The sequence below is a fragment of the Nicotiana tabacum genome, chromosome 8 (assembly GCF_000715075.1).
Source record: "Nicotiana tabacum cultivar K326 chromosome 8, ASM71507v2, whole genome shotgun sequence".
Classification (NCBI taxonomy): Eukaryota; Viridiplantae; Streptophyta; class Magnoliopsida; order Solanales; family Solanaceae; genus Nicotiana; species Nicotiana tabacum.
In genome coordinates this window covers 182,058,490-182,081,394 of record NC_134087.1, presented here as the reverse complement: position 1 = coordinate 182,081,394, position 22,905 = coordinate 182,058,490, and positions in this window count along the sequence as shown.

The following is a 22,905-nucleotide window of genomic DNA, read 5'->3' as shown; positions in this document are numbered from 1 at the left end:
CAAGTCAAAGATCCCAGTGCCGCCACGGTCTATTTAGTGCGGCCCTCACTGACCCCACATGGATATTTTTGTCAAGTTTTTCCAGCCTAGTATAAATAGAACATTTTACCATTTTTTGGCAATCTTGGGTATTCAGACGTGAGCTGCGCTCCTGAGAACGATATTTGTAGCCATTTTTTGCACTTTTGCTTTATATTTACGATTGATTCTAGTAGTTTAATTTTAGCAATTAATTAATATATTTAATTCTTCATCTATTTCTTCAATTTCTTTATCTAGCATGAGTAGCTAAACCCATTAGCTAGGGTTGTGGCTCAACCCTAGTGTGGGTAATTGATGGGTGTTGCCATCTAGTGTTAGATTGACTATGAGTGTTTGCTATTTGGGTTGATTTTATGTTTTAATCTAGAACTGGTGGTTGCAAACTCTGATTCAAGCTTTGTGGGTTTAACTCTTCTTGAGAAATAGAGTCTATGACCCCAAAATTGACCCAACAAGGAATTGGGATGGACTCATGAGAAATGATAGTCCCAATTAACGGGTTAAACCTCGAGAGAGTAATTACCCTACTTGTACCCTAGTTGGTTGGTCTAATTTGCATACCCATTTGGTCTCGAGAGATCAATTGGGCGAAATCACTCTCTCTATCGAGAGGTGTGAGAGTGGGTAAAATTGTACAACGGTTATAGAATAAGACCCAATTATGTTAATCGAACCTTAGTAACATCTACCCGTCAATTAGCCACCTAGGTAGTGTCACGACCCTAGTGTCCTTCTTCCCATTAGATACAACTTAGCAATATTCTTGTAGCATAATTTAGTGTTAATCAATAGTTTTATAAAAATAGTTATAATTCGAAAAATCAAAAATGTTTGAAGTGACATTAGGAGTACAAACACATCTCTAGGCTAGACAGACAATCCAACTCCACTACTAGCTCCCTGAGGAAATCGATCCCAACCCTCATATCGGGTAAAATCTATTGCGACCCGCTCTTTCTACCTTAGTGTAGCGTCGAGTTGGGAGCCGTTGTCGTGGAGCTTATGGTGTTGACTATCTGTTTATTTAGTTTTGTGTTTTGCTTCTCTTTCCTTCTTGTTTACTAATTTTGTTTGTGTCTATCAATAAGGTACAAATGGCTCTTAATGCAAATGACCCTCTCGGCAATATGATAGCGGGGGAGGAGGTAGGGATCTAGAACAAGATGAGGTCTTACCTCAAGTTCCATGGAGAGGCGAAAATGCCAATGTAAATGCAAATGAGAACAACAAAATTCTAGACCCTCCTCTGCCACCGCCGAGAGTGGCCCCCAGAGTTTTACCAAATCAAGGATACACCAGTGCTATTGTTCCTCCCCGAATCCGGGTGGGGAACTTTCAAATCACAAATGTTATGTTGACCTTGCTCGAGCAAAGAGGGTATTTCACGTGCGCCTCTGATCAAAATGCCTACAAGCACTTGAAGGGGTTCGTGGATACATGCTGGGGTAGCAAGCAGACAAACGTGTCCGAGGATGCATTGAGATTGAGGCTTTTCCCATTCTCTCTTCGGGGTAAAGCATTGGATTGGTTAGAAAGGCTCCCCAATCATTCTATTACAACATGGGATGAATTGGCGGACAAATTTATTGCCAAGTTTTTTTCTCCAAGTCATATGGCAACTCCTTGGGATGAAATTCTAGCCTTCAAGCAAGAGCCAACAGAACCTTTGCACGAGATATGGGAAAGATATAGAACAATGGTGAAAGAGTGCCCTAATAACGACATGACCGAGGCTAAGATTCAACAAATCTTTTATCGGTGCATCAACACCATGAATCAATGCATTGTGAACCAATTGGCCGGAGGGAACTTTATGAAACTTTCTTACCAAGAGGCATGTGATGTATTTGATGAAATGGCCGACACCTCTTCGGCATGGCAAAGCCGATCAAATGTGCCCCAAGGTGACCCCACGATCATCCATTTGCACAAGGAATTGCACGATCATGGCCAAGCTATTGCAGAGCTTACAACAACTATGAATCAATTGGCAAAGGCGCAATTATAACAAGTCCAAAACCCGCGCCAAGTCAATGCAATGGAGGGTGTTTCTATGTTGAAAATGAGGCAAAGAGGACAACAACCTCAAGGTAATTGTGAGCAATATGACAACAACAATGATGGTGGTTGTTATTCAAATGAGTGCTATGATGATCAAAGCGAAGAGGTCCAATATGTCAATAATTACCAAGGGAACAGAGGCAACTCTCCGAATCAACAATGGCGTCCCCAAGGAAATTGGGGCAATCAACAACAAGAAGGCGGTAATTGGAATAATAACAACCAACAACAAGGTGGTGGTAATTGGAATAACAACAATCAAAACAACAATTGGGGTAATCAAGTTAACAATCAAGGCAATTGGAATGGGAACAACAATAATTGGAGCAACAACAACAATCAAGGCGGGCGGAACAATAATGGAAACCAAGGCAACAGGGGGATGGGCTTTCCAAGGCCCCCAATGTACCAACAACTGAGTAATCCACCACCTTTCCCTTCTCAAGGTCCTAGTTCTTTCGGAGGTGATATGGGAAGAATTGAAAGCATGTTCGAGCAAATGATGAAAAAGAACCAAGATTCCGATGCCCAATTGGCCTCTCATAATACATCTATCCGGAACTTGGAGGTGCAATTAGGCCAAATCTCTCAAGCGTTGAATACTCGTACCAAGGGTGCTCTACCAAGTGATACAATAGTGAGCCCGAAGGGTGGGAATAACAATCATGTGATGGCGGTTACAACAAGAAGTGGGAGAGGCGGTGATGTGAATGACTCAAAGCAAAAGCAAGTTGTGGATGAAGATGTTGAGTTGTGTGATGATAATGTATCTTTGGGTGTTGAAGATGTGGTTGAAGAGAATGTGAACAATGATGTGCGGATTGATATTGATGATGAAGCCGAGGTAGAGACTCAAGATGCCGTGAACCCGTCTAGGGAACACGTTATTGACATGCCCGAGCCGGTTGTACCAAAGGCCATAGCTCCTTTGCCAAGGCCACCTCCACCTTATCCTCAGAGGCTCGCGAAGTAGAAGAATGATAATCAGTTTAAAAAGTTCATTGATATGATGAAGAGCATATCTATTAATGTGCCATTGGTGGAGGCACTTGAACAAATGCCGGGCTATGCAAAATTCATGAAAGACTTGGTCACAAAGAAGCGTTCTATGGATTGTGAGACTATAAAGATGACTCACCAAGTTAGTGCTATAGTGCATTCAATGGCCCCGAAGCTTGAAGATCCTAGTGCTTTCACCATTCCTTGCACCATTGGGAGTGCGGATTTTGCAAAGGCCCTTTGTGACTTGGGGGCTAGCATAAATTTGATGCCGTACTCGGTCTTCAAGACTTTTGGAATTGGACAACCTCGACCTACCTCAATGAGACTTCAAATGGCGGATCAAGTGATGAAACGATCTTTGGGCATAATTGATGATGTACTTTTCCGGGTGGATAAGTTTATATTGCCGGCCGACTTTGTCATATTAGATTGTGAGGTGGACTTTGAAGTGCCGATTATTCTTGGTAGACCTTTCCTCGCTGCGGGGAAAGCATTGGTTGATATTGAAGTGGGTGAGTTGACTTTACGAGTGGGGGATGAGAAGGTGGTATTCCATGTTTGCAAATCAATGAGACAACCTAATAGCACAGAGGTGTGTTCATTTATGGACATTGTAACAGCTGTGATAGTGGATGACACAAGTTACATGATCCACGTTGAAGATCCCCTTGAGACCGTGCTTCTTAATATGGATGTCAATGATGATGCTAGTAGAGTGGAGTGCGTGAATGCATTGCATGGTATGGGTTCATATTCATATGAGCCTAGGAAGCTATCTTTGGATCTTGAAAACTGCAAAACTCCACCAACAAAGCCATCGATTGAGGAGCCACCAGTGTAGGAGTTGAAACCACTTCCTCCAAACCTCAGGTATGAATTCTTGGGTTCAAATTCTACTTTACCTGTTATTCTTTCATCTTGCTTAACTAACATTCAGGTTGACGCCACTTTGACGGTACTTCAAAAGCGGAAAAAGGCGATTGGGTGGACATTAGCCGACATTCGGGGTATAAGCCCCGCATTTTGCATGCATAAAATCATTTTGGAGGAGGATGAAAGGCCTTACTTGGAGCATCAAAGAAGACTAAATGAGGCGATGCAAGAGGTGGTGAAGAAAGAGGTTATCAAGTGGCTAGATGCTGGGGTGGTTTATCCTATTTCTGACAGTTTGTGGACTTCTCTGGTGCAAAATGTGCCGAAGAAGGGTGGTATGACCGTGGTGACCAATGACAACAATGATCTCATTCCCACTAGAACGATCACCGGGTGGAGAGTTTGTATGGATTACCGGAAGCTGAACAAAGTGACTAGAAAATATCATTTTCCATTGCCATTCCTTGACCAAATGCTTGATCATCTTGCGGGCCGGGTTTTCTATTGCTTTCTGGATAGTTACTCGGGGTACAATCAAATTCTAATTGCCTCGGAGGACCAAGAGAAGACCACCTTTACATGTCCTTATGGCACATTTGCTTTCTCTAGAATGCGATTTGGATTGTGTAATGCTCCGGCGACCTTTCAACGTTGCATAATGGCTATTTTCACCGACATGGTGGAGGATATCTTGGAAGTCTTCATGGATGATTTCAGCATGGTTGGGGATTCTTTTGAGGAGTGCTTGGTAAATTTATATAGAGTGTTGGCCCGATGTGAAGACACCAACCTTGTTATCAATTGGGAAAAATGCCATTTTATGGTAGAAGAAGGTATAGTGTTGGGTCACAAGATCTCAAAGCGAGGAATTGAAGTTGATAAGGCCAAGATTGAGGTTATTTCGAGGCTCTCTCACCCTACTTTTGTCAAAGGGGTGAGGAGTTTCCTTGGGCACGTGGGTTTCTACTGGAGGTTCATAAAGGATTTTTCTAAAGTGGTACATCCGTTGTGCAAGTTGCTAGAGAAAGATGCAAAGTTCTTGTTCGATGAGAGTTGTATGCAAGCATTCGGGCTTCTTAAGCTCAAGTTGACTTCTACCCCCATCATTACCGCGCCAAATTGGAGCTTGACTTTCGAGCTCATGTGTGATGCTAGTGACGTTGCGGTTGGGGCTGTTTTGGGCAAAAAGATCAACAAAATATTTCATCCAGTGTACTACGCAAGCAAGACCATGAATGAGGCTCAAAAGGAACTACACAGTCACCGAGAAAGAATTGTTGGCTATTGTATTTACTATGGAAAAATTCCGACCTTACCTTATGGGGGCCAAAGTTATAGTGTACACAGATCGTGCCGCCCTTAGGTATTTGATGACCAAGAAAGACTCCAAGGCAAGATTGATAAGATGGGTGTTACTTCTTCAAGAGTTTGATCTAGAAATTGTTGACCAGAAAGGTAGTGAGAATCAAGTGGCGGATCACTTGTCCCGTTTGGAGTAGGAGGGGAGGCCTTGTGATGGCCTTGAGATAAACAATGCATTTCCCGACGAGCACTCCATGCGGTGTCAATGAATGGAATGTCGTGGTTTGCCGATGTCGAAAATTATCTTGTTACCGGAATCATCCCGTGTGAGCTCTCTTCCAACCAAAGGAAGAAGCTCAAGCGGGATAGCTTGGATTTTTATTGGGACGAGCCATATTTGTTTAAGATTTGCACCGATGGTGTGATTCGACGATGTGTCCCAGAGGAGGAACAATTGGGTATTTTGGAGGCTTGCCATTCCTCTCCCTATGGTGGCCATCATGGCGGGGCGAGAATGGCTTCTAAAGTGCTTAGTTGCGGATTTTATTGGCCTACCTTGTTTAAAGATGCGGGTGATGTGGTCAAGAGATGTGATGAATGCCAAAGAGCTGGCGGAATTTCTAAAAGGGATGAGATGCCCCTCAATACAATTCTCGAAGTGGATATTTTTGATGTTTGGGGCATCGATTTCATGGGTCCTTTTGTGAGCTCTTGTGGGAATACTTACATTCTCGTGGCGGTGGACTATGTCTCAAAGTGGGTTGAAGCCATGGCTTTGCCCAACAATGAAGCCCGGAGTGTTGTGGCATTTTTGAAAAAGAATGTCTTCACAAGGTTTGGCACTCCTCGTGCTATCATTAGTGATGGGGGGTCTCACTTTTGCAACAAGGCTTTCGACACGTTGCTTTCTAAGTACGATGTCAATCATAAGGTTTCGACCCCTATCATCCTCAAGCTAGTGGCCAAGTGGAAGTCTCCAACAGAGAAATTAAGAGTATCTTGTCTAAAACTGTCAATGGTAGTAGGGTCGATTGGTCAAAAAAGTTTGATGACGCTCTTTGGGCTTATCAAACGGCTTACAAAACTCCGATTGGTATGTCTCCGTATCAGTTGGTGTTTGGGAAAGCTTTCCATATTTCGGTGGAATTAGAGCACAAGGCCATGTGGGCTTTAATGAAGTTGAACTTAGAATGGGATGTTGCGGCAAATCTTTAGGTTGAACAACTTAATGAGCTCGATGAGTTTAGATTCCATGCCTACTCCAGCTCGTCCTTGTACAAGGACAAAATGAAGTAACTTCATGATAAATATGCTCAAGGTAAGGATTTCAAGGTTGGAGATATGGTTCTCTTGTTCAATTCCCGGTTACGTCTGTTTCCGGGTAAGCTCAAGTCAAAGTGGAGTAGGCCTTTTGAAGTTGTGTTCGTGGCCTCATTTGGTGCTCTTGATCTAAGGAAAAAGAATGGTGAAGTAGTCAGAGTCAATGGACATCGGGTCAAGCATTATCTTGGGAAATTTGATAATAGCCACGTGGTGGCGCTTCTCCATCTAAAGTGATGTGCTGGTAACATGCGTTGTGCCGCGACGTTAAATCAGGCGCTGCTTGGGAGGCAACCCATGTCTTTTTCTTTTTGTTGTTTACTGTGTTTTCTTTGTAGTGTAGGTTTGATTTTTGAGCTAACTGATTGTGAGATGTTGTAGGGATTGAGTTGATGTTGTGCAAAATAGTTTGAAAAAAGTTGAACAGTCTCTGAAGATTGCCAGTGCAGCCGCATTGCACTTTGTACGGTCTGCACTGGTGATCGTCAAAAGTGGTGCTCTTTGAAGTTTGCCACCGTGGCCGCATTCCATTTAGTGCGGTCCGCGATGGACCTCTGTGGCCGCGATCTGCTTTTGTGCGGTCCGCGGAGGTTGCCTACTCAAGCTTCAAGTGAATAAAACCCAGCGCGGTCCGTAGTCAATTTTGTGCGGCCGCGCTGGTAGGTAAGGCTGGGTCCCATTGCTTTTCTATAAATAGACCCCACGAGTCACCATTTACCCTTTTCGAACTCTTAACACTTAGATTCATAAAAGTACTATTCATAACCTCTTGTGATAGTGATTCTTACTTAAGATTGACTAATTACATTTCATTTTCTCATATGGTAATGTTTCACTCAGTCCTTGTGCATTTACTTGATTAATTTTGTTTTATTTTATTACCATTAGCTTATAACTTCTTTTTCTTCTCGTTTGTTTCTTCTTCTTTATTTAGTTCTTAGCTTAGGGTAGTTTTAAATGCTGGGTTGGTGTGCTGGATATGCATAATGGTTGGGCAAGTGAGTAGGGACAAAGTAGGTGAACTAACATGAACAATTGTGCAAAAAAAAATGAAACCCTAACTTAGTGCCTATGCATTGCCATTTTGCGCGGACCGCGGTGTCCAAGTGACTAAAATTGAAACTATGTCCAGCGCGGCCGCATTGCACTTTATGCGGTCCGCGCTGGCCCACCGCGGCCACGATCCCACTTTGTGCGGACCGCGGTGGGGAGATTCAGAGAGATGTTTTTCAGGGCCTTGTCCCAATGTAGACCGCGGTCGCCTTTGTGTGGTCCGCGGTGCCCCCAGTGCGGCCGCACTTCTGTTTGTGCGCGCCGCGGTGCTCTGTTCTGCAACTATTTCTGCAATATTTAATCTGCTGTCTGCAATTCAATTTCAACACTTGTTTCACTGCCTGTGCTGATACTAACTATGTTAGATATGTATGCTTACAGATAATGGTCAAACAAAGGGGCAAAGGCTCGAACCAACCCGGCCGAGGTAATTCCTCCCGGGAAGGGAAGCAAAGGATGGTAAAACTCACTCGCCAGGCTAGAAAAAACATAAAGGACATGAGGAAAGGAATCAAAGCAGCTGACAGAGCCATTGACAACTCGGGGAGTGAGCACGAGCTCTCCCGGGAGATCTCTTCAGATTCAATCCCTCTATACATCCCGTATCCGGAGAACTCCATACATAGAGACACTCCTCCCTCTTCCCCTGATGCTCGAGATTCAATCAACATTTCTTCTGCGCCGTCTGAGGGCTCAGTAGCAGGTAGTGGGGATGAATACTCTACCTCTCCCATATCGTCAATATCTGGAGAGGGTGCTAGAGGTGACGACGGAGATGGGGAGTTGCCTGGGGGTGGTGTGCCTCAAGTTGGGGGTGTTGACCAGACTAGAAATCCTGCTATTTGGGAAGAAAGATTCGTCAGCCAGGTGGTATTGCATAAGTTTAGGGAATGGTGGCCGGCAAGAAAGCTGATTCTTGAGAGGAGCTTCATTGATAGAGGTCTTATACCCCTACACCCCAATGTACATAGATAGTTTCGAGCTCGAGTGGGTTGGGAACACTTCAAAGATAATTGTGTGAAGGCGAATGAGCACATGGTCAAGGAATTTTATAGAAATGTGGCCCACATCTTGAAGGGCACTAAAGTGACCAAAGTGCGAAACAAGAATGTGATATTTACCGGGAAGGCACTAAATGAATACGTGGGATTCATTGAAGAAGACGAGTCCCTTTACAATGAAAAGTTGGCAATGGGTGAGGAGGTTCGGCCGTGGTTATCCTCATACCTGACAGTCCCGGGTACGGTTCCAGAGTGGTTGCAAGCAGGGGTCAAAATACTTTGGAGGACTTTTAACTTTGAGGCTAGGGGATTTTTGACTTTTGTGTGCAGTCGGCTCGATCCCACTACCCATGATCAGACTATTCCGCTTGCCCGGGTTGTTCTTGTTGCATCTATTATGGCGAGATACCCTATCAATGTGGGCAATGTGATGTCCTGCATCATTTCTGTAGTGGGGGTTGAGCATGACCGTAACTACCCTTTTCCCAGCACCCTGACTATGTATTTCAGGGACCTGGAGGTGGAGAAGAGACCTTTTGACATCAAGGTCAAACTTGTGGCTCCGTTTTCATGGTACAGTCTGAAGGGGTCAGACAACCCCAAGACCAAAAATTACAAGCCGCCTGCTTCTGCTCCAATCGGCCAGTATGAAGAGTCGGTTGCGGTAGAGCCCTCCACTGAGCCTGCTTCCACAGTCGCTGACATGCCTCCCGGACCTTCCACTACTGCTGGTCCCTCTACTTCAGCTAGTCCAGGGATTCATCTTCTCGGGCCCATCCTATCACTGCCCACAATCTAAGCCAGACACTTCATAGCTTGAACAACTGGATGTCAGCTGCGTTATCCAAGTTGTCCATCTTGACTTCTATCATTGCAGCTCAATCGGCACCGCAACCAGCATAGTTTCCACAGGCCATTGAGGATACATTGAAGAAGATCCTAGAGAACCAGGAAAAGATCATCAGTACTCAGGGTGCCTTGGCTAAGGCAGTAGATTCACATGGCAAAGCCTTGAAGGAGCTTGCCTGGGAGCACAAGAAGCTGCGCAAAACACGAGCTTCCAAGGAGTCAGTGAAAGAGCTGAGAGCAGATGTGGACAAGCTGATGGAAGACCAAATGCCCCTTGACTTATTACTCGGGGATCCAGCCCCAGCAGCAGCTCCAGTAGCAGAGCCACAGCAGGAGCAGACTCAGAGGCTTCCTAGGAAGAAGAGGAAGCTCCCTAGTACAGACGAGGCGATCATCTGGTTGGCAGACCCACAAGAGGTCTCCTCCAGTCAGCCATAGGTTGCTCCAGATATTCAGCCCATACAGGTCTAGGCCCTAGTCCCAGCAGCTGAGCAGCAAGAGATCGGGAACCAGTCTGAGGTTCCCGTACATACAGAGGACTCGGGGACCACTCATGTTCCCATGCACACAGACGAGGCTTAGGGAGCTCCTATATCCTTTCATCTTGATTTTTGATGCTTATTTGTTTAGTTGGCATTGGGGACAATGCCAGCTTTTATTTGTTGGGGTGCGCCCTACTTTTTATCTGGATGATTGTATATATTAATCTGTATATAACTTTACATTTAGTTACTTTTATCGCACTTTTATCTTTCATTTGGTCTGTATATAAAGTTACATTATTGTATATATTCATCTCCGTTGTATATTTTAATCCCCTATTGTAAATATTCATTCTATTTTCTATTTTCGTACAAAATTTTCATTTTTAGCTTAGTAGATAGGCTCGCAGCATTTTTGTTTCGTTTTTGGCGTTTTCAATAAGCCCTTGGTTTTCTTAATGCCACGGTTCTTTCCAAGGGTGGAGTATTATGCGAACCGGGTGGCTCTTCCCAATGATGGATGGCATGACAACCTTCTTAAGGGTTTGAGTCCGTTTTTGTTTTTTTTTGTTTTTAGTAGTTTATAGTTAAGGGTACCTCAAGCAAAGCTTCACTTGGTCCTCACACATTTGCCTTTTATCCCATGGTCAAAGACAAGTGATTGTGTTTAGGATGGTGAAAGTAGTGACCTTGAGACTCTTGTTTTGACCAAACAAACATCATGTGGTCTTTCAGGACTATTGTGTGCTCAATCGTGTCTAAGGTTGTTGTGGGCTCCCGAATCTATGTCTTTAGTAATCCTTGAGTGTGTGGTGAGAAATCGAATTGTGAGTCCAAGTCCCGAGCCAATGGTCTAGAACTTGCCCTGAATGTTTGTTGAGGCAAAATTTTGAGTGAAATTCGACTTGAGAAGTGATTATATGCTCTCGTTGATCCAAATAATAGTCGAACAATTCCATAGCCTACCAAGGATATAATCCCTAGCTAACCCTTTTGAGCCTTAAACCTTTTTCTTTCAAGAACCAATGCTACAAGCCTATACCCATTCTAAATTATACCCTCTCTTGGCACCCAAATCGTCCCTTGAGTAATGGCAAAAGTCTAAGTTTGGGGGAGGGGGGAGACAAGAAAGGAAACAAAGTGGTAAAAGGTACAAAAGCAAAAGGAAAGGAAGACGATGAAAAAGAAAGAAAAGAAAAAGACAAAAAGAAAGCCCAATGTGCAAAGAATAAAACGGGATTCAAGAAAAATAAAAGTGAAAAAGGTGTGGAAAAAAGTAGAAAAAGAAAAAATGCTTTGAATTGCATAAGAAAGAGTGACAATGTGTGTCTCTCTAACCCCTTGAAAAGAAGTGAAATACTCAAAGAGTCAAAGATAATTGTGCCAAAATGAATCAAAAGAAGTACGTAAGGGAAGAAACCCATATAGACCAACAACGTTTCCTACCCTGAACCAAAAGCCTTCACATTGACTCCACAAAAGCCCTATATGATCTTGAGTTGGATGACGCTCTCATTAGTGGATACTTACATGAGGGTCAAGCATATGGTACTTAGAGCCGGACTTGTGACCTTTTCTTGAGAGAGACGAGTGAATTCCTATTAACCTTGGTTTGTGTGCTTATACTCTAAAAGGTGAGGTTTTCTTAGGGAGAGTTGAGGATGTGTGAGTTTGGGTTCCACAGCGACCAAAGTAATTGAGAGAGTTCTTTGATGTAATGAGTCAATTCTTGATGCTCTTGTGTCACACTTGATCCATAGTTTTTCAAAGTTTAAATTTTGTTAATGATCCATTCGTATTGAGGGCAATTGTTAGTCCCAATTGATGCTTGTTGAGGTTACTTTAGGACAGCTGGAATTACTTGGATTTTCCTTTAAGGGGTGGGTCTTATTTTGTTTGCTTGAAGACAAGCAAAGGTTTAAGTTTGGGGGAGTTGATAAGTTAGGATTTTAACATGTTTTATGCCCCTACTTGCCTTGCTTTGATCATATATTGTTACAAAATAGTCCTAAAAGGCTCACAAGTTGTGTTTGATTGTAGGTTTAATCGACAAAGTGACTAAATGTCAAAGATCGACTCAAAAAGGAGTGAAATCTTCTCAAGTATCAAAGACCAAGAAATCTAAGGAAAGAAGGCCTAGTGCGGACCGTGCAAAGTTGAATGCGGCCGCACTAGGTGGTTCAGAGAGTTGGTAAACTAGGCTAGAGGCAACGCGGCCACAGTACACATTTCGCGGTCTGCGGTGAAGGCTCCACGGCCACAATACTCTTTTGTGCGGTCCACGGTCATGAGATTCAGAGAGATGAAGGTTTGCAAAGCCAACGCCATGTGGTCCGCGATCGTTATTGCGCTGACCGTGCTAGTTCCCTCTGCGGCCGCGGTCCATTCTATGCGGTCCACGGAGTCCAAGTTCAGAGAAGCACAAGTCAAAGTCAAAGAGCATAGTGCGGCCGCGGTCCATTTAGTGCGGCCCGCACTGATGTCCAGTTTTTCCAGCCTAGTATAAATAGAACATTTTACCATTTTTTGGCAATCTTGGGTATTTAGACGTGAGCTGCGCTCCTGAGAATGATATTTGTATCCATTTTTGGCACTTTTGCTTTATATTTACGATATATTCTTGTAGTTTAATTTTAGCAATTAATTAATATGTTTAGTTCTTCATCTATTTCTTCAATTTCTTTATCTAGCATGAGTAGCTAAACCCATTAGCTAGGGTTGTGGTTCAACCCTAGTGTAGGTAATTGATGGGTGTTTCCATCTAGTGTTAGATTAACTATGGGTGTTTGCTATTTGGGTTAATTTTATGTTTTAATCGAGAATTGGTGGTTGCAAACTCTGATTCAAGCTTTGTGGGTTTAACTCTTCTTGAGAAAGAGAGTCTATGACCCCAAAATTGACCCAACAAAGAATTGGGGTGGACTCATGAGAAATGATAGTCCCAATTAACGGGTTAAACATCGAGAGAGTAATTACCCTACTTGAACCCTAGTTGCTTGGTCTAATTTGCGTACCCATTTGGTATCGAGAGATCAATTGGGCAAAATCACTCTCTCTACCGAGAAGTGTGAGAGTGGGTAAAATTGTGCAACGGTTATAGCATAAGCCCCAATTATGTTAATCAAACCTTAGTAACATCTACCCGTCAATTAGCCACCTAGGTAGTGTCACGACCCTAGTGCCCTTCTTCCCATTAGATACAACTTAGCAATATTCTCGTAGCATAATTTTGTGTTAATCAATAGTATTATAAAAATAGTTATAATTTGAAAACCCAAAAATGTTTGAAGTGACATTAGGAGTACAAATACATCTCTAGGCTAGACAGACAATCCAACTCCACTACTAGCTCCCTGAGGAAATTGATACCGACCCTCATATCGGGTAAAAGCTATTGCGACCCGCTCTTCCTACCTTAGTGTAGCGTCGAGTTGGCAGCGATCACACGGTAAAATCACTGTTGAGTTGAAGGGCATCATATCGTCTCTTATACTCAATGAGAAGATGAGAAAAAAGATTGAAAATCAAGGACATGATCTTATCACAGAAGGTAGAGGCAGGAGTTACCAAAGGAGTTCGAGCAACTATGGTAGATCCGGAGGTCGTGGGAAGTCAAAGAACTGATCCAAATCAAAAACTAAAAATTGCTACAGTTACGATCAATCGGGTCACTTCAAAAGAGATTGCCCAAATCTAAGAAAGGGCAAAAGTGAAATCAGTGTCCAGAAGAATAACGACAACACAACCGCTATGGTGCAAAATAATGAGAATGTTATTCTCTTTATAAATGAGGAAGAGGAATGCATGCACTTGGAATGTCCAGAGTCGGAATGGGTGGTTGATACAACAGAATCTCACAATGCCTCACCGGTAAGATTATTTTTTTCCAGATATGTAGCAGCTGATTTTGGCACTATGAGAATGGGTAATACGAGTTACTCAAAGATTATGGGGATCAGTGACATTTTTATCAAGACAAATGTCGGATGCATATTGGTTCTAAAGGACATACGGCATGTACCTGATTTGCGGATGAACTTAATCTTAGGAATAACTTTGGACCGAGATAGATACGAGAAATATTTTTCAAACTAAAAGTGAATAGTTGCCGAGGGATCATTGGTGATTGCAAAGGGAGTTGCTCATGGCACATTGTATAGGACAAATGCAGAAATATGCCTAGGTGAATTGAATGCGGCACATGATGAGATTTCTACAGATTTGTGACACAAAAGAATGGGTCATATGAGCGAGAAGGGATTGCAGATTTTTTCCAGGAAATCACTCATCTCTTTTTCCAAAGGTACAATGGTAAAACATTGTGACTAATGTCTATTAGGTAAGTACCATAACGTCTCATTTCAAACATCGTCTGGAAAAAATTGAGTATACTTGATTTGGAATATTTTGATGTTTGCGGTCCAATGGAAATTAAATCGATTGGTGGTAACAAATATTTTATTACTTTTATTGATGCTGCTTCACGATAATTGTAGGTTTATATCTTGAAAACAAAAGATTAGCATTTCAAGTTTTCCAGAAGTTTCATGCTCTGGTGGAAAGGAAAATGGGTCGAAAGCTCAAGCGTCTCCGAAATGACAAAGGATATGAGTACACTTTAAGGGAATTTGAAGACTATTGTGCAATCCATAGGATCAGACATGAAAAGATAGTTCTTAGAACACCACAACACAATGGTGTAGTTGAGAGAATGGACTGCACCATTGTTGAGGAGGTGAGAAACATGCTCAAAATGGCTAAACTACCTAAGTCATTTTGGGGTAAAGGAGTTCAGACAGTCTGTTACTTGATCAATAGGAGTCCATCAGTTCCATTGGAGTTAGACATCCCAGAGAGAGGGAAAAGCACAGGATCGTCGATTGCACCGCTGATCGGCCAGTCTACCACAAATAAGCCTTTCTGATTTAAAAGTGGTAATTTTCAGGAAAACGCAGACACTCATCAAGTGCTATGTTGATAATTGACACGAGTGGAGTATGATGTGGAGCATGCTTTATGCAGAAATAATAACACATTGCCAAGTATTTGCATGTAAGAAGCGGTAAATAAAATAGCAAAAGTGAACATGAAAACAAGAGAAAAGAAAAAAAAGACAAAAGAAAGAAGCCAGTTTGGCTCATGAAAATGTGCGATAACATAATGAAGCAGGTAAGGAAATAGGGATAATATAGTGGTCATGATAAAAAGAAATAGAGAGCGGTCATACATGTTATAGTAAACAAAGGAGAATATGGAAAGGGATGTGCATGTCATAGAAAATTTAAACAAATAAAGGCGAATAAGGGAAGGGATGTGCATGTAATAGTAGTTTTAAAACAAATAAAGAAAAATAAAAGAAAGTAATCCACATATGTCAAGTTCATTATGGTAATATCCTAAGTATAAATCTCCAGCAGAGTCGCCATGCTGTCGCACCTCGTTTTCTCGCAAAAGCGGTTTCGATGTGGGACAACTCTTTTAAAGGAGGTAGTAAAAGAGAAGAGTCGCCACCTAATGACTTTGAGGTGTGTTAGGGAACCTATTTGCAATAACCATGTTTGACAAGTCAACGCTACCAAAGATCGTGTATGGGCTCAATTACCTCAAAGATAAGGTGTTAGGCACTCTTCGAGTCCACAACTGTGGTTCCCGGCCGAATTTTACACTATGTGGATTATATGATTAAACTAGGCGATCATATAGGTAAATAAAGATATAAAAGTTGAAAGTCCTATTATAACTTAAACTGGTGTAAGGAAAAATATCATTAAACTATATGAATAGTTGATACAAGTTTTAAAGATCACAAGGATTACAACTGCATCGGTCTATATTTAATTACTAAATCCTTTTAGCAAGCATATAAGGGAAAAAAGGGATCCTAAATCTTTTAGCCCAAAGAATCTCCTCGTGCAACATAAATAATACTTTGCAACTTCCTTTAGGTAGGAGTTGCTCATATTATTCAGCAGGCACATACTATCATCTCCTGCTACCCAATTACTATGTTGGTGTTGTTTACTTAAAAACATTCTAATTCAATTCTAAGTTGTGCCCTATGCGTGCACTACCCGTCCAAAGCCTAGGGTCCAGGAGGTTTTGGACCTACTATTTGGTAGTTCTAGACTTAACTCAGTTGCTCAAAATGATAAAACTAGGCGACAATCAAAACAGATAAAACTGCACATAATTGCAATAAAAGGGGATCAAGTAACCTCCACACATAAGCAGGAAAAGCACGCAGACAGATTTGTGGTTAGGCAGTATATGGCATTAAGATGTGTTGGAATTGTTAAGTTCTATAGGCATGATTTCTATGTGATTCTGGATTCTAGTATTATATGGGCAGTGCTGTAATTTCTGACGTATCGACAAATTAGATTGTTGCAAGTCCTATAGATATGATATCCAATCGTTTGTGTAAATAGGCAGTGAAGTCGTCAATAAATATCCTATGGGCAGGTTTTCTAACGATTGACAATTGGGCTTGATTTTAAACGATTTATCCCTATAGGAATGCTTTCTAGGTGGGTGATAGTATCCTATAGGTATGATTTCTAATAGTTGACAATTAGACTTGGTTTTGTAACACTTTATCCTTATAGGCATATCATCTAGATGAGGCAGTATAAAGGAAAATAATAGAAACAACTGATTAATTAGTTGACCCTATAGTCATGGTTTCTAGATGAGTATACCAAAGGCGTATATCATTGTATCCTATAGGCATGTTTTCTATTAAGCAAGCATGTGACTACTATAAACATGTTGTCTAAGGCATTCAGTAGTAGATTCAGAAATAAGTGTAAGCAATTGCTTAAACTAACATGCTTTGAATAAAGTACCAGTGTCAGAGAAATTAAGTGAGGTGTGTGTGATCCTTATAGATATGATTTCTACCAGTGTGCGACACATGAAATTAAATAAAATATAATACATGTAGAACGATATAGCAAATAGACCACGTAGACCCTATAGGCATATTTTCTACCCATTCATGCAAGTATGAGAATACCCCAACCCATATCATTAATACCCCGGCTGTTTTTTTACAAATTATTACAGGGCCAGTTAGAACAATTAAACAAATACAAACTTAATAAAGCTATTTCAGGCCCAAATACAATGTTTACAGGCACAACACCCAAGTACAAAGTAACCCAATAGTGCCCTTCTGGGTCTTGAGTAGCTGTACTCTTGCATATCTAGCAGGCCCGATATCTAGGCTTGCAAGCCCATTTGCTCAATGGTCATATCCAACAATACACAAAGCCCAATAAGCCAGGCCCTAAACATGAAAATAATTGCCTTGCTTACCCATTAGCGAATAACGGGAACATGGGGATATAAGGCACATCATTCAAATAGCTTATGGTTCAGGCAAAGACACATGGATTCCCATTATTGTAATCATCAGCAGAAAAGTTTTCTAAGTGTCATCTTAGGGGTGACAACTAACAGGTAAGAGGACACACATGTATAAAGACCTTACAATGAGCACATAATGGAATAACAAATGATAATGACATGCTCGAGAGATTCCCCTTTGGGATAGATACCACTACAATCTCCATAAGGATTCAAGGCAGGGCATAACTAAGAGTTGTAGACCAATTCAGGACAAGTAGAGGTGTTACTAAAGAAACCTAATACAAAAGCTCTGGGTCAACATTATTACAATCTCAACACCACAACTAGTCGGTAAATAAGTGTGTAATACAAATTGATCACATATAGCAAGTTCAGTTTTGCATATCAAAGATTCCCTAGGCATTAAACTTGAGCAATCCTAGCATTACTAGATATGAGTGTACAAAACATGATGGTAGTAAAGCAAGCAACTATAACGAGGACTAGGGTTCACAAGTAGCATGCTTTGTCTGAAGGGTTTAGAATACAGACATGATCAAGTAGCAAGTCATTCTTAAATGACTTAATAAAGAAGTATAGTCGAGTAAATTCTAGGCATGAGTAAGTACCCTAAAGTTTTAAAACAATAGCTCTGAACAATACATGAATATGAGCAAGCAACATACATAGGAAACTCATGTGTACATAAACATAGTGGACTAAGTAGGTTCAAGATGTTCAAAAAATGTATATAGTAGGCAGATATCCAAATGCAGGATTTAAGTAATTTTAGATGCTAAAGAATACATGACTATAGGCTAGCTTTGAAAAAGATAGGATTTCAAACAAAGGCAACAACATATTATAATCACATAGGTTCAGAAAATTCGAACAAGCATAGCACTCAGGTCATGACCACAACTAAAAATAAAATTGCAAGAGTCAAGGTACTTACATGTTACAAATTTACGAACAAGTAAGTAAGAAGAACAATTTCTAGTAGTACTTTAATCGTCAATAGCAAAAGAATAGCAACACCTCCAAAATCCCAGTGCGTCAGAGTTCCCAAGGGTTTCAAGTGAACCCCCGACAGTGCACCCACTGAGAAAGAGCAACAATCGAATTTCTGGCGGCCTTGGGTTTCAGCCAGCTAATGTCTCAAGTTTCAGAATAGTATATATAATGAGAGAATAAGAGAGTAACAGTAGCTAATTTTAGCGACTAAGGTAAGGAAAGCAATCAATTAAACCTAACTTAGGAAAGAAAATATCGTATGCAATCTGTAATAGAACCAGTAAAAGAAAATCGAAATCTAAACCCTAGTTGGAATCGAACTTAGGAAAAATCATTCACAAACCCCAATCATGGAGGAATCAATAGAGATATACCATATACAAGAGAGATTTTCTCTTCTCCAGTGCATACAACCACAATAACACTCAGAACCATATAATCAAAGTTGGATTTGTGAGAATCTGCTTGCCATAAGTGAAATGGTAACGAACGTTACCATAAAATGAGTAATAATAGCAAGAAATATAACTAAACCCGTGTATGGGCGCGTATAAGGAAAGAATAAGAAGGGATCTCCATGGTCGGCTAGGGTTTAATGTGAGAGTGGAGATGAGAGAATGCATGGGCGGCTGGGTGAGGGAAATGGGTTAGGGTTTCAGGGTAAAATGGTATAAGGAAAGGGTAGGAATTATTATGGGCCGTTGATCATCTGAGATCAACGACCGTGATTAAAGGGATGTGGGAATTTGGTCCAGGTGATTGGTCCAGGTGTTTGGTCCTTGAATTTAGTCCGAAAGTAACTTAAAATAGGGCTACAAATTAAAATACACAAAAATTATTAATAAAATAATTTATAAAACTATTTAATAGATAATAAAATATCACTTGTGCAACAAAATGATTGAAAATAATAACTTAAGATTACAAAATATAAAAAATGCTATTTGGCAAAAAATAATGTGAAAAAATATAATTATTTATAGCACATAGCATATTATTGCAAAATTATGTAAAAAGCATAAAAGTACTAATATAATTATGTAAAATGAGGTAAAATAATATGAAACCTATATGTGGATACAAATAATAAATTTAGATGATTAAGTTATCTCAAAATAATTTAAAGGGATAATTAATAAATAATCAAATAATTTAAATGCAAAGAAATCAATTTTAAAGATCTAAAAATTATGAAAAATTATAGAAAATACTTGTATAACTCTTGTAAATTAAGTAATGATGCAAAATGACATTTTGAAAGTATATATACTATTTAAAAAATATGAGAGCAAAATTGGGTATTAACAGCTGCCCATCTTTACTCGGAAATGATAAAAGAGTTGTCGAGTAAAGAAAATGATAATTAGTTTTGTTCGAATCGAGTGAGGAATGATGTATTTTTGAAAAATGGGGGCCAAACCCTGGTTCTTGAGTTGCCTACATATCCCTGGTATTACAGGAATCAGGCCATGTGTAGTTCTGGATCCAACGGCGAACGAAACCGATGGAGTTGTTATAAGAGTAGTTGTATGTTTCTAAAGGTTCTTTTTTGGGTAGGGTAGCGTCGTAGGTGAAGGATAATTTTAGGTTGAGCTATGGATGCAATTTTGGACGTTATGGATATATAAGGCGAGTATTTGAGTGGTTATGGGACAAAAAGAGCAATCAATTAATGGCCGTCGGTTACGTTTGAGATACTCAAGGATGTGAACGTTGTGAATGGAAACCGTAACAAAAATTGCTCCTATTTGCAGAACGGTTACCTCCCGAGTTACCTGAAAAACTTAAAAAACGATGCACGCAAATATATATAGGTTATTGCAAAAATTTAAACATGATGCATATTCCCTTCGGACCATGAAGGTTGTCTTCGGACGATGAGGATAATGTCCTTAGACCATGATGTCCTGGGCCATGAAGCGTATGATAAGGGATTCACAAGCCATGAAATGGTGTCCTGGGGCTATGAGGATGATACGTTTGGACTATGACACCTTTGAATAATGATGTGCAGTTTTGAGAGATCCTCAGGCCATGGAATGGTGTCTTCAGGCTATGAGAATGGTGCCTTCGGACTATGATGCCTTAAGAAAATGTGGAGATGTTTCAGCCCATGAAATGCAAAGATATGACAATATCGATCATTTGTTTGAGGAAACAGGTGATACTTAGTCATATGCAAGGACGAGACAAGACAAGTATTAGTCTTGTAGGAGATGAAGGCAGTGCTTAACCCTATGTGAAGAAGGGAGACAGTGCTTAGTCTTATGCAGTGTAGTAGAGATAAAGTTTAGTCTCATGCATAAAAAGGCAATGCTTAGCATCATGAAATAATGGAGGCAGTGCTTAGCCTCATGCAAGGAATGGAGACATTGCTTAGTCTCATGCAAGGAGAGGAAATACTTAGCCTTATGCAATGGTGAGGGCAGTGTTTAGCCCTATGCAAGGAGTGGAGACAATGCTTAGTCTCATGCAGGAAAGGCAGTGCCTGGCCTTATGCAATAATGGAGGCAATGCTTAGCCTTATGGAGTAGTGAAGTATTTAGCCCTATGGAAGAAGTGGAGACAATGTTTAGTCTCATGCAGGAAAGGCAGTGCTTAGGCTTATGCAATAATGGAGGTAGTGCTTAGCCTCATGCAAGGAAAGACAATGCTTAGCCTCATGCAAGGTGAGGGCAGTGTTTAGCCCTATGCAAGGAGTAGAGACAATGTTTAGTCTCATGCAAAGGAAGGCAGGCTTGTGCTTAGCCCTATGCAAGAAAAGCAATGACTTATGCAAGAGGATAAAGCATTTTTTAGCTTGATGTGCTTGCGTTTGGTGACTTTTGTCGTTATGAAGATAGTGATCCTGTTGTGTGTATGTATTTGCGGACGTTCCTGTTATGTTCATTGTGCCTGCATCCAAAGAAAATTTGTGAGTTTTGCGGTGGAAAGGTTAGTTCATGCTCTCGCTTCCTTGCTTCGTCTTTACTCTTGTCTTGAGGCCCTGCTTGAGTCACCTGGGTAACACCTAGCTGCCATAGAAAAAAATAATTCAAAAAACATGCATGCATTTGACAAATTATTTGTATAAATGTAGTTGTTTGAAATATGTGATAATGCACGAGATCAAATAATTTTGATGAATGGGTGACTGTGACGTATTTTGAGGCGTTGCATACTTCTGGAAACACATTTCTTGGCGGTTCCAAACGTTATGAGATTGGGCAAACTCGAAACCTTGCCCCAATTTCTGGCCATAGGGAAAAATGAAGCTTTTATTATGATGTGACCGAACCCACAAGGCTATCTACGTATCCCATTCCAAATAGGAATCAGGTCAAGCGTAGTTCATGTACATCAAATAGAAAGCGCAAACATAATCTTAAACATAGTATCTCTTGACTGCGTTCGAATTAATAGGTTTTGGTCAAATCTCTCCATCCATTTATGCAAGTATAAGTGCTCCTCCTGTTAACACTCAGTGAACCATGTAAGGGCCCTACTAGTTGGGTAAGAATTTCCCCTTTGCTTCATCCTGACATGGGAAAATTCGCATTAGTACCAACTGCCCCGGCGTGAATTGCCTCGACCTGACCTTTTTGTTGAAAGATCTTGCCATTCTATTCTGGAAGAGTTAACCATGACATACTGCGTTCATTCTTTTTCCATCAATTAGAGCTAGTTGTTCATACCGACTTCGTACCCATTTGGCATCATTGAACTCGGCTTCTTGTATGATTCTTAAGGAAGGGATTTCCACTTCGGCAGGAATAATGGCTCCAGTAACATAAACCAGTATATAGGGAGTTGCCCCAGTTGATGTACGAATTGTGGTACAATACCCAAGTAAAGCAAATGGTATCTTCTCGTGCCATTGTTTGTAATTGTCTACTACTTTCCTCAATATCTTCTTGATGTTCTTGTTGGCGGCTTCTACGGCTCTGTTCATTTGCGGCCTGTATGTTGTAGATTTTCGATGCTTGATCTTGAATGTTTCACACATGGCTTTCATCAAATCGCTATTGAGATTGGTAGTATTGTCAGTAATGATTGACTCTGGTACTCTAACTCGACAAACAATGCAGTCCTGAACAAAATCCACCATAGCCTTCTTAGTTACAACTTTATAAGATGCGACTTCAACCCATTTTGTGAAGTAGTCTATGGCCACCAGAATGAACCTATGTTCATTTGAAGCAGCGGGTTCGAGTGGTCCGATGACATCCATACCCCAAGCGAAGAAGGGCCAGGGCAAACTTGTTGCATTAAGTTCGTTGGGTGGTACCCGTATCATGTCAGCATGTATCTGGTATTGGTGACACTTTTGAACATATTTGATGCAGTCCGTTTCCATAGTCATCCAGAAATACCCTGCTCTTAGTATCTTCTTGGCCAAAATGAAACCATTCATGTGGGGTCCGTAGGTTCCGGCATGTATTTCCTCTAGTAATTTGGATGCGTCCTTGTCATCGACACACCGCAATAATCCCAGATCAGGAGTTCTTCTATATAGAATTCCTCCACTTTGAAAGAAATGGTTGGCTAGTATGCAAAGCGTGCGCTTTTGAGTCTAG